The sequence below is a fragment of the Aquila chrysaetos genome, chromosome 16, assembly GCF_900496995.4.
Source record: "Aquila chrysaetos chrysaetos chromosome 16, bAquChr1.4, whole genome shotgun sequence".
Taxonomy (NCBI): Eukaryota; Metazoa; Chordata; class Aves; order Accipitriformes; family Accipitridae; genus Aquila; species Aquila chrysaetos.
This window is the reverse complement of record NC_044019.1, coordinates 18,302,622-18,317,840: the sequence shown is the minus strand read 5'-3', so window position 1 is coordinate 18,317,840 and position 15,219 is coordinate 18,302,622. Positions and strand designations below refer to the sequence as shown.

General features: G+C 36.1%; 1 protein-coding gene across 2 annotated transcripts in view; it reads left to right on the top strand.

The window, feature by feature from the left end:
* Window positions 1–15,219, top strand: part of IRAG1 (inositol 1,4,5-triphosphate receptor associated 1) — a 126,859-nt gene that overhangs the window by 44,766 nt on the left and 66,874 nt on the right. Inside the window, exon 6 of one of the 2 annotated variants that reach the window (XM_041129225.1) lies at window positions 11,360–11,480. The gene's annotated coding sequence lies outside the window, so the exon portion shown is untranslated. Of the gene's footprint in view, window positions 1–1,486; window positions 1,507–11,359; window positions 11,481–15,219 lie in introns of those variants that run through there. The other variant, XM_030039703.2, reaches the window with a different exon arrangement.

Here is a 15,219-nt window from a genome sequence, read left to right as displayed (position 1 = left end):
CAAGGGACTGTAAGTGAACAAAGGACATCAAAACCTGAAATGGCTTTTGAAACACCTAGCTACTCCTGTTAGCTTGGGATCAAGCTTAAATGCCAATTTTAGAGAAGTTTTTCAGAACTTTTTTTACTACATTTGATTTGGGGGGGCAGAGAATGTCTTAAGTGTAGAATAATAGACTTCCTAATGCAAGCTCAAGCCTGATATGGCACAAGTGAGGTGCCCAGCCTCTTATTTCTTCCTGTTACAGGGACTGTGCTATGTTGCAATCAACTCATCTTTGCCCACTTCTACAAGCATCTTCGTGTTTCCATGCATCACTCCCCTATGGAGTGTGCTTTCCAAGTCAAATCATCAAATCCTTACTTTCATTTGGCTGATCTGTTTCTGTCTTGATGCTCTTATTAGCCATTATCAAAAGGAAGTTAATTTAATATCATCGTTTGCTCCATTCTCTTAAAGCAGCCCTAATATGTCCCCTCCAAACTTACTATCTAATAAGTTTACATACATTCTGGTGCATTTTTTTATGTTTCCCACCCTCAGCTCTCTTGTCTCTACTTGAATTGTGAAAGGTTTTTTGGACAGGGTTTGGCTTACTTATATTTAGTAACTTTACAGCACCTGGCACAAGCAGAACTCTTGGGGTCTGTGGATGTAATTGTAATACTTGGAAATAAATAATCTGAATTGGCTAAAGGGCTGGAGTAAGATCTATGTCCATTTCAGAGCTGAGATCTCTGAATCACGTGGTTCTCCTGCAGGTACCTGAATATAGCATGGTAAATGTTTTGGGTTTCTTTTCCCTATTCATGCCCCATTTGTAGCTACATTCTCTCATGGGATACAAGCAGCTTCTGTGGACTTCAGTGGGAATTATTCATACTCTGCAAGTGGAGAGCAGAGCCCATGACTGGACTGAAGCCAATGTTCTTTAAAAGTTCACATGCCTTGTATTGGTTCTCTAATTTAGACTCCTAAGCAAACAAAGTGGGGGGTGGGGGAAGGAATGAAAAATAGTAGCAGCTGTTTCAGTAAAAATTCTAAGGGTTAACATAACATGATGTAAGCTATTTCATCTGTTCTTCCTACTTGCCCATTTTAATCAGAAATGAGTAAGTAGAGCCTTATATGCAGTGAACTTGAAGAATGCTAATGGCATGTCTGCATCGTGTTGTACTCGGAGTACTTATGCCAGAATAGGAAAGCCTTTTATGCTGTAATTCTCAGCAACAAGAAAAAGGCTTTCTGAAGAGTTACTTTAAATTTAAACTCTCATTCTAATGTTAGACAGCCTGTTGGATCTCCGAGTTAAAAATTGCTTCAGCATTAGTTACTAGAGCCAGATGTAACATTGACCTTAAATGGTAAAAGCTCCCAAGAGTGAAAGAGAGGCTGGCCTGAGGGGAAAAAGAGGAATAACTGAAGTTTTAGGTAAGTAATCTTTTAACGGAGAATAAGCTCTTTTTCAGCTGTGAAACAGAACGGAACCATATTTCCTCCTTAAAGGTACAGTACCTTGTTGTTATGATACCGAGTAGTTGGTTCTTTCTACCTCTTCCCTCCCACACCCTTCAAATTCTACCTCTTCTTCAGATTTTAGCTGCTTAAAAAGTGGGTGTAGTTAACGAAACCTAGTTCTTCTTACATACTGTTTGGGAACATACAAGAATGAAAAAGAAAAAGCTGTGTTAATTATACTGAGACTTGATTAACAAAGGTACGTAGTCAGTAATTCAGGGCAACCTGATTCACAGATACTGTCATCTGTATTGTGCTAACCATTAGAGAGTCTTAGTTAACAGCAATACATGTTATGGGGAAACAGATATTTAACAGATTTTTTTTTCTTCTTTTTTTTTTTTTTTTTTTTTTTGTATGACTTTCCTTCCCACATGCTTGCTTTTTAACAGTGACGGAGTTGTTAATTTTGGTGGATTAGCTTCTTGTGTCTGGAACCTATCTTTTAAAAAGGCGTTTCCAGAGCCATTTCTTTATACAGTACATGTTTGGTTTTAATCCTATTAGATGTAAATTAATACCATGAAGTTTTGTCTAATTGGAATGCTGTACAGGAAAAAAAACCCCAACACCTTCAAATGTTAAAGCATGTTTGCTTTAATATGAAAAATAACAATATTTACATTTCCTGGTATTTTGGTCTTTAGTTTTATCTGTGCTATTTGGTAGGTACTCTGCACTGAAGTGTATTTTATTTTCTTGGCAAATTAAAACACTTTCTTTTTGTCTTACTAATATGTGTGTTAAGCTCTTCTCTTCAGGCAGCAGTATGTAAACAGCTTGAAAGAATGAGGTCAGTACAAAGAAATGATAGCTGAAATTGAAGACTCAGGTTTCTGTTACTAACTCATATTAGTAACAACTTGTGTTAGTGAGTTGATTTTTCAAATTGTATGTAGCGTGGTTTTGTTTGGTGAAAAAAATCTCTGCAATCAGCAGCGAATTTCCATCTTTGTGGAGTGATTAGACAGTAGTTTTTAGTTTATGCTATGCAAAGGTTGGGTGAATTTAAAGTTCTAAGCATAGACTGTTCCTGCAAGTGCTAACAGTTACTGCATTTATATTTGATATGGTAGGTGTTGTGTATACTTGAATGAAATTTCACCTCAAGAAATTTATCCACCTTCAAGAGAATGTGATAAACGAATCTTACTTGTTAAAACATTTCAGCTCTGTTTGCAAAACTTGCAATTAATTTTCCTTTTATTTTTCTCTGGACTATCATTAGTGAACAGGTTAGTACTTTTAGGTTAATCTCCTAGCTGACCTTCATGTTTTAAATCAACAATTATATCCCAAATCAACAATTATACTAAACTTGGAGCTTAATAATTTAACAATGCAACCCATAGAAATCTAAGTTTATTAGACTTAACAGTGGAAATTAAGAAACAATCCAATATACTAAATGCTGAATACTAGAGTCCTTGCTCTTTCAATATTCTTGTATTTTCTAGCTTCCAAAGGCCCTCATTCTGATTTGCTGGTCTTGCACATGTTACTTTCCTTGTGATGTTTTATGCACCCCTTCAACTTGTGCAAGTATGTGCAACTTTAGGCGGTATTTAGAAAGCATCTAAGTTTTAATAAGTTATTTTTAACTTTGTGTATGGACTGGAATAACTAATCTGCATCTAACTTCTCCATGTCTGAACTAAGTATATATTTCTAATATATGATATCTTGTAGCATTTCAGCAACTGTTGTTCTTATTCCATACAATTCTTTTTTATTTTTTAACTTAGAATATATAATATAGTGCCCATGTATAAATTTATCTTCAGTAAAGATGTTATGATGACAATAAGTGTAATTTAATACAAAAAGTAGAAGTTGCTCATTTGTACATCTATTTAACTTATGTAATAACATGTACAATGTATTTAACTTACATAAATCCATCTGCTTTACATCCCTCTGGATTAAGCTCTAAATTGGCTGCAGACATGAAACCTGTACACCTCCCTCCTGTCTTTTTATATGTTTGAGTCAGATTCAATAACTCTAGTCCTATTTACCTGGAACAAAAGCAATGGCAGTTAAGAATTACCTAGCAGCCAGATTCATAGTTGCAATCTTTAGCACCAGCTTCTTCCATCCTCCTTTGGATCAGTCTGCTTTCTGACAGCTTTTAATGATAGTATGGTGTCAAATAACTTTTTGAAAAGTTGGATAAGACAGAGTGTGGCAACTGAGGTATCAGGAGTTGGTACTGAGAAGAGATAGATGTGAAAGCTTCTCATTTCAAGGATCATGTGTATGTTCCTCACATGTGATGGAGTTCTCTTGCCTCATCTGTTTGCTGTTCTTAGAGAAGTGTATAAGTCCAGGAAAAAGAAGCATCAAATGGTTTCTAAGTGGAAGGGGAAAGAAAATCCTTGCTGTTTCAAGGTTTGTGGGTTATTTAAAGATCTGGGGGATTTGTGGGCAGAGAGATCTCTCTTTTCTGTCTTAACTTGCAGCCTTCCTGTAAATTAAGCAGAAGAATTTCCTTGTGATGTGTTCTCCGCTTGTACTTCCTTTGAAAAGTGGGTCAAAGAGATGTTTGGGATCTCAGTATCACTGACAGAAAGGAAATCTGAGTGGGTGATGGATCTTTGTAAGCTTATAAACTAGTGACTCAAGACATGAATTATTGCTTGTGTACATGTGTAGTGGTATGTTATGGAGAACTAAGACTGTGACTGTTATGGTAGCACTTCGAAATAATAACTCAGTTTCCCTCCCTGGAAAGTATGTCCTAAGAATTCTGAAAAGGAGGGGGAGATTTGATACTTAAAGCAAGTGGACTTGTAGCCTCAGGTTTTGTTGGAGAGCCTGGGCTCTAACAGCATCCCTGGATTTAATCCTCTTCAGTAGGTAGATGTTTCTTTTTTTTCTTTACTTTTGTGTATTTCAATGTGTCTATCGTTAATTTTACAATCTGAAAAATAATTGGAGAAATTTCATTTTACTTAGGAATTACCAAATGTATTAAGTATCTGAAAGATTTAAAGAGCAACAAAACCAACAACAACGACCACCTTCCCCCCCACCTAATAGCTGAAATCAAGAATACCTTACCATCTGCCAGAACTTTTACCTCCCCTTAAAATGTACAAAACCCAAAGTCTTTAGGTATCACAAGTCATCAGGGACATGTAATATTGTAGATATGATCAACTGTGGGTTTGGACAAGTAAGGCTTGTAGAATGATGATTTTTTTTTTTTTTTTTTTTTTTTTATGCTAAGCATGGATTGCTTGGAGGGGGGAGCATGAGAGGGGCAGGGAGGGAAACATGCAAACTTGGCAGCTAATGCTTGCCAAGTGTGTATGTAAACATGAAAGTTTCTTTCCCCAACTAATGGTAAAGCATGTTCTTTTGTGTTTTGTCGTGATGCAAAGTTGTACTTTAGAATCACTGTGCTGTCCCCTAATTTACGTGCAAATATACTTATCTTGGTGATTGTCCAAATGGAGCCACTATCTTATGGCTATAAAATGCGGTCCAGTGGGCTAGTAACTGCAATTTCAGCAAAGAGCAAAGGAGTTGAAAAGTTGATGTAACAAACAGTGGTGGGGGGGGAAAGCAGTTTATGTAGGAGTTGCACACTTTTTTCTTACCAGTTATAAGGTTTTGCATTGTGGAAATGGATACATGGTAGAAATTCTGTTCTGCTGAGTCAAGTACAGCAATTGCTTTGGGCTAGGGGCTTGCCTTCAGAGTAAAATTATTGCTGTTTATATAATTCTGCAGAATGTTTTGTAACACTGAAGTTATACATGGGGAATTTCGCTCTGAGCCTTTGCTTTTGAAATCATCACCAAAGTTTCCATTGACTTCAGTGGTGCCAGATCAGGCTCTGAATGAATACCACAAAGGTAAAAGCTATGTTAGTTAGCAGGAAATAGGAGTCTGAAATCTAGGAGAATTTGAATGGGAGCAGTGGGTCTATTTTTGCCCGTCTTATTTTGGACTTAGAGGGATGCACTAACAAATGGTAGGATCCATAGAAAGAGATCTGTTTCTGAAATTTTGGAAAAGAAAAATCTGCTATTTAATTTTCAAATGTTCCCCTGGTTTCTCTGTAATGTCTCTGAAAAGGCCTTTTTAGAAGGGCATGTATGTGTACAGGTGGTGGAATATAATAAAGCATGATATGTTGATTAACATTTCCTGTTAAAACTTCTGAAGTTGTGCTGAACTGTGCTCTAACTGCTGAACAGAAAAATTAAAAATAAAGTGTCTAACCATAAGTTGAAGGAGAGCTTCTGGAGAGGAAGAGAAATAATTTAACGATGTATAAAAATGCACACATGCTTCACAATTTCAGCCACTGAATTTCCCATATTTTTCTTTTTAAATACTGAAAGAATGTGAACGACCTTGGGGCTCATGAAAATTGTACAATATAATTAGGGGCCTAGTTGCAATGGAGGGTGGAGTTTGCCCCAGGAGGAGGTGCTAGGTCGAGTTGATGTTCTGCACATCATCTCAGACTGGAAAAATATCGGAAGCAAATCTAAATACTCTGCTCAGTTCCCTATGCAAGTATAGTAGTGCCTATCATCTTGACTTCCCTGAGAGCTGTTGCAGTTAATAAACTTACCGTTCCTATTCTTTGATAGGTATAATCATCAGCATTGCTCCAAAAGCTTTTTTTAGTAAGCGCAGTAGTCAGTGGAGCAGACTGTAGAAAACCAAGCAAATGTATCAGAATTCCCAAGTATCTTAGGACACTTAAAGCAAGACTGGGAGGCTTGAAAACTGCTCTGTGTTTACTCACTGAATTAAGTGAAAATATCTGTGAGGGACAGGGAGAAAGAATTTGTGTGATATATTCTAGAAACTCAATTTTTACCTGCATGTTGAGCTTTTGGGACCTGTTTGAAATCTCTCCTGCATAAAGCACAGCATTAAAATGTCCCTTCCAAAACTCGTATATTGTGTGCTAATGGAATAGACTCACTGGAATATTAACAACCTTGTACCCTTATAAGAAGCTCTTGACACTTCCTGTTGGATTAATTTTTTTTTAAAGTCTCTGATATTTGCTGTTTAACAGATTTTAAATGGTTTTTTGTTGGTAAAATGGCAAACATCAACCAGCCCACTCTATACAAAGCTGATATATAACCATAACAGAAAGGTGGATAATACCTAAAGATCCCACAGGAAATCTGTCCTGTTGCTGCTTGGTGTTTCCATGTCTAGGAATGTGTTCAGAAATTACATTAAACACCAAGTGGTGTTTTTTCACTGATCACTTGTAGAAATGATACAGAACTTAAAAGACCCACAGAAAAATACTATACCAGAGAAAAGTAGCCTTTCTTATGAAAATTATGAATTGTATTTCCTTAAACCACAAAGCAAGTCAAACGCTCACTTCTTGTAAATCACTGTTGCTGCGTTTGGAATGTGCAGAGCTTTGCCTGTGTGCGTGAACTAAGGGTCTCTCTCAGTGGATTTTGATCCCTCCTGAGAATCTGGCTCCACCTAATATGAAGACAATTTCCCTTTTTCTGTTGCTTAACAGGTAAAGATCAGAGTTGATGGAAAGTTTTCCCTTGAGAGCAGGACCTTGTAAATTCTTGCACATCTTTTTACAAAATGGGCACAAATCAACAAAGTTTTTCACCTAATCTTGTTCTCAGGTAGTAGTTAGTGATATGCTTTCTCAGAACAAAATCCTTTAAACTGACAATATGCCTTACACTTACCTGTCTGCTCGTATGATTCAGGGGTTGTGAAGTTGGGAGTTTTTTTCTTCCTTTTGAAGGTGGGTACTGTACAATCATCTTGTGTACTTATCTTCTGAGCATCTGCTTAGAAAATAAAACAACATGCCATTTTGACATCCAAGAAAGTGCTATAAAAAGTCTGTTGCTATGTTTAAATGCCTACACTCAGTTGCTATAGCAATAAAAATATAAAAAATGATGTACAACTTGCCATAGTGCATTACCAGCCCTTTCTGGGACAGGGAGATTGTGGGACTGAGAATATGACAAAGATGCTCAGTATATTAGAGGGCAGAGTTGCAAACGTAGTTCCAGGTGCCCTGTGCTGTTATCTGTGAGCAAAATGTGGCCTAACTGTATAAATCCCAAAGTGGCTGTGTCAAAAGGGACAGTTGGATCCCTACTTAATTCAGTTGCTTCTTCATGACTTGTGTGACAGAGTTCAATACTTCAAGCAACTTCCCATTTCTCTGCAAGAGAAGTTGCTGAAAATGTTGACCTTTCTCTAAATTCCTCCAGTCCCATGGTATCAAGTGTGAAAATCGGTATACAGAGTGCATTGGACTGTGTAGATTTCCTCTCTGTAACGTTACAATAGTCAGTCTGAAATGCCCTTGCTCCTGGGGCAGCTATGGGAACCCTGCTATCAAAAAGAAAAGAAATTAAATAGTAGCTAATGGAATCCTTAGCATCTCTCTGGGGCTCAAAGCCTTGAACATTCAGTTGCTTCATGAAGAGAGCAGGAAATTCAACTTCCTTCATTAAACATAGCAAGTAAAGGAAGGCATGTTATTTTGGCAACTGTAAGTTCAGTTATGGAATTGAATTGTTACTTCAGGCATTTCTATGCCTTGTTCTCTCTTCTGCTGAGGAACAAGTTAGGGGAAAAAAGACTTGGAAAAATTGGAACCTTGTTTGAAAGCAATATAACCGTTCTGTTCTCTTTATTCCTAATTGAAGAATCCTCAAGGTTCAAATGAGATTGGCTCTAACTGTATAACAGTGTGCTGTTCACTTTGAATATGGTAATCCACAACTGTCATGTAATTGTTTCAAGCATTTTGCTTAACATAAGCTTTGAAGTCCAATTGCGAGGTCTGATATCAAGAATGTATTAGTGGTAGAAATATGTATTTTTAATTTTTGTTAGTTGTTAGATAGTGATTAATACTCTTGTTCAAGGGTCGTTATGCTGGTAAACACATAGATCAAGTGATTCTTGGAGGCACTATGCTACTCTATAGTTTGAGGGCACACCTAAATCCTCTAATATTTCTAAGTACATTTGGGCTACTTTATTTTTGTAAAAAGTCTGAAGAAACTACTACCATGTACATGGCTTATACTTTTTCTCAAAATAAGAGTTGCAATGTTACATAGATAGTAGCACCCCTCTCATTTCTTATTTGCAACCTCATTACAGTATTTTTCTGTAATGAATTTTGAGCATCTTTTGGATTTAATTTTAATACTTCAATTTTGTTTTTAACAGTTGAGAAATTTTGACATTTTGTAGCTTTATAGCTGCACAAACTTCCATGTTCATGGAAGTGTGTGTCCTTCTCAACCTCTGTGCGGATTCTTTGTTTACTTTCCTTCTCAACTGTTCTGCACAGGGTACTGGACAATCACCTTCCAAATGGGTTTATTCCTAAACGAAAATGTCAACAGGACTGATTGTGGGTTTGGTTTGTTTTGCCTTTTTTTTTTTTTTTTTAACAGATTTCATAGAGTAGTATTTATACTTGTTTATTAAATTTTTCTTAGAATTCAAATGATTATCTTTTATGTCAAGGTTGGGAGATGCTTCTGTGGTTATACATACTGTGCCTGTAAAATTAATGCATCTATGCTTTGTTTACAATATTATAACTTTTACTGTTGACAATACCTGGTTATATGAATAACCTAAATGGGGAGGGGGAGAAGGCAACAGGAAGAGATGTGTGAAATTTGTAAACTGTAGCTTTTAGGTTTCATGAAACTGTGAAATACTTGAAACACAAAAACCAGATTTTCCTTATAACTGTGTCCTATATACATATAACACCCTCACTACAATTGTTATGATGTCAGTTTATTCTATATTTCAAAGCTATTCTATATAGTCTCTGTTTCAGATGCTGTACTGCTGAACGTGCATCTGCCATGGAAATGCAAACTGCCAGATACCTGCCATTCCCTGGGTCAGCTTTGGTTGAAACTGATCACCAAGCTTCAAAAGTTATTGCAGTGCAGGGGGGAAGAGGGAGAGTTGAACAGACAACATGACTACATAAGCTTTTTTTCAGGGAAAAAAGAATTATATGGCTATTCATTAGAGACACATTTCTCATTATGTGTTGTCCACTAGCCTTCTTTAAGTGTTAGCTATGCATTTATTCTTTCCAAAATCTATTTTTGGTCTTGTTTTCCTTGGAATAAAAATTATGCTGTTATTCTGGTCATCAGCCAAGTATCCTTCCCCCTTCTTCTCTGCCCTCCCTTCATTCTCTCCCAGTAGCCTTTGAACTTGTCCAACTTGTTGATTTTGGCAAGAGAGGATCTCAAAGGTATTATGTTCCTACAAGTGAAAATCAGTGGTGTGGTAGGAGAGGAGAGACTCAGCTTAGTGCTGCTGGGGGAAAGGCTCCACTGTGAGCTGAAATTGTCATTGATTCTGTTTGATCTGCCAGCTGGCAACCTGGCATGTGTGAAGCTTAAAACCAGGCACAGCAAATGCTGTCTCTTGTCCCTCCGGACTGGCAGGAGACTAGGAGACACATGAACTTGTTATGAGGGAGATAAGATACAAAATCATTAAAATAAAATACCTGAAGAACAGGTTTTGTTAGCTCAGCTGCATAGAAACAACTTGTTTCTTAATGTAGAGAGACATAGGTTACAAAACTGTCTGTCTGTGCACTGATATCGTAACTTTATTTTGGAAAACTTTTGCAAATGTGTGTGAAACAGATCATGAAAGCTACATGCTGATAACTGTCCTGTGCTTTCACACTAAGTTCTAATAGTTGGTGGGAGTCCATATGTTTGTCTTCCTTCCAAAGCACTGCAGAGCACTGTTAGATTGTAAAACAGACCCTCATCTATTTTGCAGATTTTTCCATCAAGGCTGCAATGCCTAAAGGGAAAAGATCTGAAGTTTCTGCAGTCATTGGGAACACGCTATAGACTCTACTCAGTCTGCTCTTCAGGCATGTCAGTCGGGCTCATGGGAATGTTGTTAGTGGACAGGTTCTTCCCATGGTGAATAAATGTCAGCTCTCTGAGTAGAGGCAGCCATTCTAATTAGACTTTCCTTATGCAACAGAGGTTTTAAAGCTCAGCCAGGGATAATAAAGTAATATTCAGAGACAGCGGCCCTCATCTGCTTTCTTGTCATTTGAAGAAGGCAGCTGAATCAGCTCAAGAATCTGTTCCCTGAAAATTTCCTTGCATCTGAAGTGGTTTCTCCACTAATGATGTCCCTTTGTTTGTGCATATACAAGGTCAATATGCAAGCTCTAAGGTTGATAGAACTCCAGGAGTTCCACATCACGGACACGGCTCGCTTACACCTGCTCCTTTAGGTACCCTTTTAATCACCTGTCATAGATTTGGTTTTTTTTCTTGAAAATATACAGAAAAATACTGGACTCTTTCTCTGAGGATTACTCAGAGTATGCAAATACTGGTTTTATGGATTAGATTATGTGTACTTCTCCCCCTGCCCTTGATTTCATGGGTTTTGCAGAACATTGGGAAAACAGCAACACTAAACAGATGCTTACAAAAACCAGAGATGGTGATCCTATTAAGGAGCTCCCCCCTCTGGCTTCCTTCAGCTCACTTCAGAAATTTCTAGAGGCCCTTTTTGTTGAAGTTAACTTCAGTAAAAAATGGTAGAAAAAGATCTCATTTGTTCTTAGTCAAACTGACTACATACGTTATTTCTGTTAGCCACTGCTTAGTTATTCTGTGATTATTTGAAAGAAATTAACCTGTGGTAACATCCTGTTTTCTTTCTTAGCTTGATCATCTGTTTGGAAGGAGTTGTTTGTTTTGCTTAAACAAACAAAAAAAACCTTTTTCTGTCTAGATAACATTAAATTTGTTTCTTTTTATGTTTAAAACAGAAAGCTCATGCCTACAGCATTCCAACCATCAGCCTGCTGAATTTTCACTATCCTTTCTTCACCTGTGCTACAGGGCATTATGCTGACCATGACAGTTGCAGACCTTAAATTCCTCTGATAGGTAAAATCCGGCTTTCTGGTTGCATTTTAAATTTTACTTCTGTTATTTGAAACAGTTGGACTAATTTCTCATTTGTGGGTCTAATTCAGTGAAGTTAATAGGAGTCTTGTGCATGTAAGAGTTATGTAGGTCTGCTACTTTTTATTCTGACATATTTTTAAAATATTTCAGTCTTTTTTTTGTTGATTAACGTGTGTGTTGACTATTTGCTAGTTTTTAAGGCAAGTATTGCTTCATAAACTAATTTTAATTAAATTGTTCATAAAAAATAGTATAGAAGTTATAGATGAGAAGATATGGGATACCAAGACAACATTTATATAACACCAATTTCTGTGTTCGTACACTCTTCTATTGAGGACAACAGTGATAGCTTACTGTCTGTGAAAATATTAATCCTTTGCAGTCCAGATCAGAAACTGAAGTTAATGAACTAAAAGATAAAAATAAGTGTTGGATTGTCTAACTAATATCCAAAAGCTATATTTTTGTCCGTAACTATCAAACATAATTCCCACTGAGTTCAATGTTCTGCCTAGATGGGTGTTCAGGGATGGAAGTTACAGCATAAAACTCAGTATGTAACTGTGCATTCTTGCTAACTGAAAGTGCAATATGGTTTGGGTATGTGACAAAAGTGAGATTTAGTTCAGAAGTGCAGAAGACCAGACAGCTACTGTTAGGTAACATGATGAGTTTTACTATAGTGAATTTAATAATTAGGATGCATCCTGAAGCAGTATTACACAATACCAACCTCTGATAAACAGTCCAGGTGAAGAAGTAAGATACAGTGGCCAGTTTCACTTAAGTGCGTTGGGGAATGATCATTTCTTCTTCACAGTGGTAAATCTTAGCTATATTAGCAAGTGTTTATTTGAGTAAGCTGAATAATTATGTTGCTAGTATTTTGGATGCTCTGAGGTTCTTAAGTAGATCTTTTGAACCCCCCCCCCCCGCCCAAAAAAACCCCTCAACTTTCCCAAAATATTTGCAGAATATAGTGAAAGATGTACTGTTATACAGTGAAAATATACAGTGAAGAACCAGATCTCTTGAATAGTTCAGAACTGAACTGTTGCACCCCTTTCTTTCTTAAACACACAGTTCTAGTATTTTCTGCTGCATTTGCGCTATGAAATAATGATTTAAATTGGTGAATTTTCAACATTCCTCTCAGTTATAAAGATTGAGTAATGTACCAATGTAAAGGATATACAGCATGTTTTCAGTATACTCCCTAAGGAATATTAACCCATCATAGCGAGGGTTACAACTGTGTAGCTTTGTGAAAGTCAATTGAACAAATAATTTCTGCATGTCTTTGCTGAATAAATTGACTAGAAAAGTTATGTGACTTACTAATGCCTGATTTTTGGCTTGGTATAGTTGCAGAAATACAAATGAAGACAGAGTATGAGCCTGATGAGTAAACTAAGTAAAATTCTATTACTCCACTCTGCTGCAAAAATTGAAGAAGAAACTGTAATTTTAAATACCAAAACCACTAATATTGTGTAACTGGTTACTCTGTCATTGAATATTCATGAAGCTCTGTACTACAATGTTCAGTTAAGGTATTGGTTGTAATAAAACAAGCTATGTGATTGAAATTTGCTTTTTGCTTCAACTTAGTTCAAAAGTGTGCTTAATGTGCATTTAGAATTGAAGTGGGTTTTTTTCACGTGTGTGATAAAACAGTATGGTACCATTCACTCAGGCTGGCAAATGAATTGTTATGGAAAGTATTGTAGTTGCCCATTGGTTTATCTTCTAGATTGTGTTGTTTCCTAAGAAAATCATTTCTGAGTTAACTGGATAATGACAATTTTGAAAAAAAAATCATACCTGGCTCTGACTTTAAATTTAAATATTTTCATTAACAAAACCACAAAAATGGCATGTTCAGTTAGTAACTTTATCCTCTTCGCTCTGTAAAAATATTTTTTTTTTTTTTTCTTCAAGAGGGTTAAAAACAAAACACTTGGAGGGAACACTTAGAAATGAACTTGTGGGTTGCCATTAAGTGCCATGGAAATTAAAATAAACATTGTTCTAACTAAGAAACATTAACAACAAAAAAGTTTGTGTTGGAAAAAAATCTTTACATGCCTTAGAAACACGCTCAACACAGTTTGACATCATCTTATTTACACAGATCAAAGTATCATTGGTATTAATTTATCTTTAGATAGATTTAAATTTTTTTTCATAGATACAGACATATATCTTGTTTGTTAAGCTAGTTTGGCAAGTGTTACTTGTTCATAGTCAGTTGTTACGTATTATAAGTAAGAAATAAAGGAAGGATGTGGAAAAAAAATAATGGAACATACATTAAGTGTTTATAGAAAACCTAGTAACTCTAGTTCTAGCTTTCTCATTTCTTTCAATTTGTGAGGGAAAACTACTGGGAAGATCAATTCCTAATGACTGCAGCCTGGGATTTGGATAGAAGAGAAGACTAATAAAGAGAAGATTTTAATTCTTAAGAAATTAATTTCTTAGTCAATAAAATTAAGAATTAAAAGGATAGAACCTATCTCTCTTTAGCCCACTATTCATTCCCTTGTCCTGAGCAATTTATTTGGAAGGTAATCTGAAGTAAATCACTTCAGGAATTTCTATATAACATAAAAAAGGTTAATTTTAGCCTAGTGAAGTTTGTCTCCCTGGGCTTCCCTTATAGTCAGCTGAGAAGAGAGAGGTTCAATTGCAATTGAGAGTGCAATTCAGAGAGCCTAAATTAAGTCCCTCATTTTAGGGCAGGAACTTAAGTTGACTTAAAAACAAACAAAAAACCAAACCAACAAACAGAAAACTTAGGGAGACAAATGGCTAAAGTGAATCTCCCTGAAAGGTCCCCTTTATACATATTCTCATGCCTCTCAGTCTGTTGAAGGCATGTGGTATTAAAATAGCTCTTTTATTGAAGATGATGTACAGAATGGAATAAGTCTATGCTCCTTTTCTTCTCTTGCTCCTTCCCCCGCAGAGAACATCAAATTTGGTGTTACTGGCTTTGGTAGAAACATTTGAAAGAAATCTTAGATCAGTATTTAGCAACTGTATACAGCCATATCCAAACTGGTGAATCTTTGAATGAAAACAGCATTTTCAATTGACAAGTAAAAGCAAATATCTGCATTTTCTGTAAGGAAAAAAAAAAAAACCTAAACACTTCCTCAGCTTATCAAGTTTTGCTTTCTTTATATCAACCCTAATAACTATAATAGGACTAATGTAAAGCTAGTGTTCACTACAGTTTAACTGAATTAATAAAGAGATACAAGTAAACTGGAGAAAGTCTCATAATGGTTACCAAAACACAATTTCTAAGGCAAAACTACAAACATGAGAGCTTAATGGGGAAGAGGGATGCTGAGACGAGAATTTGACTTTCGGATGTTGGAAAAACTGTTTCTTATTAAAAGTTCTCTAATGCTTTTTTTATGTGCGAAAGCAAAAAAAGAGTTACAAATCCCTCTTCTTTTTCCTTGAAGAAATTGTCATTGTAGTGAAAGAACAAACAGGTTATATTTTGCTCCTACTTTGTAGCAAATGCGTGTGGATATATTTTGTTTATCTAAAGTTCTCAATCCCAATGACTTCTAATTGGAAGAAAATATACCTTTTTATATGCTTGATACTAAAGCGTTATGTTTGTATCACAGAAGCTTTGAACTTGGAATACATATGTGATAAAGATGATGACTAACATTTTGTAACAATTACTCCC